We start from the raw sequence: 1,717 nt of genomic DNA, 5'->3' as shown, positions 1-1,717 counted from the left end.
ACTTCTGGGCTTAGGTGATTCTCTTGCCTCAGCCTCCTGAGTAGCTGGGACTGTAGGCACCCACCACAACGCCTGGCTATTTTTTGATGCAGTTTGGCCAGGGCTGGGTTTGAACCTGCCACCTTTGGTATATGGGGCCAGCGCCCTACCCACTGAGCCACAGAAGCTGCCCATTATTTGTCATCTTTTATTAGAGACAGGGTTTTGCTGTTGCTGTGTTGCCCCAACTGGTTTGAAACTCATGACTTCAAGGGATCTTCCCACCTCAGCCTCCCAAAGTACTAAAATTATAGGCTTGAGCCATCACGCTCAATCAGTTTTTTTTGTTTGTTTGTTTGTTTGTTTTTGCAGTTTTTGGCTAGGGCCGAGTTTGAACCCACCAACTCCAGTATATGGGGCTGGTGCCCTACTCCTTTGAGCCACAGGTGCCACCCCTCAATCAATTTTTTGTATTTTTTTTAGTCCCATGATAATTGATGAGGTTTATACAGAGGGTTCCAAAAAAAATGTAAGCACATTTTAAGAAAGGAAAAACTATATTAAAAGTGAAATACTCAGGGTGGCGCCTGTGGCTCAGTGGGTAGGGCGCCATCCCCCCATACTGAGGGTGGTGGGTTCAAATCCGGTCCTGTCAAACTGCAACAAAAAAATAGCTGGGTGTTGTGGCAAATGTCTGTATCTCAGCTACTTGGGAGGCTGAGGAAACAGAATTGCCTAAGCCTGGGAGTTGGATGTTGCTGTGAGCTGTGTGACACCATGGCACTCTACCTAGGGCGATAGAGTGAGACTCTGTCTCTACCAAAAAAAAAAAAAAAGAAAAAAGAAAAGAAAATTGTAATACTCAATATATACCAACAATTTTATCTTGTATATTATATCTTGTATCCCTTGAAACTGCAAATGTCAAATGTGACTTGAGTATTACAATTTTAGTACAGTTTTTTTCTCTTAAAATGTATATACTTTTTTTTGTACCCTCTTATCTCATTTTGTTGCCCTCTGTAAAGTGCTGTGACATCACAGCTCACATCAACCTCTAGTTTTTGGGCTGAGATTCTCTTGCCTCAGCCTCCCAAGTAGCTGGGACTACAGGTGCCCACCACAACGCCCAGCTATTTTTTGTTGCAGTTTGGCTGGGGCTGGGTTTGTACCTGCCACCCTCAGTATATGGCACTGAGCCACAGGTGCTGCCCTTTAACTGTGTTTTAAAGAAGGCCAAGTGCAGTGGCTCAGGCCTGTAATCTTAACACTCTGGGAGAGTTAGGCAGTGGATTGCTTGAGCTCAGGAGTTTGAGACCAGCCTGAGGAAGAGCAATACCCCATCTCTACTAAAAATAGAAAAACTGGGCAACGCCTGTGGCTCAAGGAGTAGGGCACCGGTCCCATATACCGGGGGTGGCAGGTTCAAGCCTGACCCCAGCCAAAACTGCAAATAAATAAATAAATAAATGAAAATAGAAAAACTAGGGCAGCGCCTGCGGTTCAGTAGGTAGGGCACCAGCCCCATATACCGAGGGTGGCAGGTTTGAACCCAGCCCCGCCCAAACTGCAAAACCAAAAAATAGATGGGCGTTGTGGTGGGCACCTTTAGTCTCAGCTACTCGGGAGACTGAGGCAAGAGAATCACTTAAGCCCAGGACTTGGAGGTTGCTGTGAGCTGTGTGATGCCACGGCACTCTACCGAGGGGAAGAAAGGGAGACTCTGTCTCAAAAAAAA

This window comes from Otolemur garnettii, unplaced genomic scaffold (genome assembly GCF_000181295.1).
Source record: "Otolemur garnettii isolate 467f Iridium unplaced genomic scaffold, OtoGar3 scaffold00004, whole genome shotgun sequence".
Classification (NCBI taxonomy): Eukaryota; Metazoa; Chordata; class Mammalia; order Primates; family Galagidae; genus Otolemur; species Otolemur garnettii.
This window is presented reverse-complemented; position numbering follows the sequence as displayed.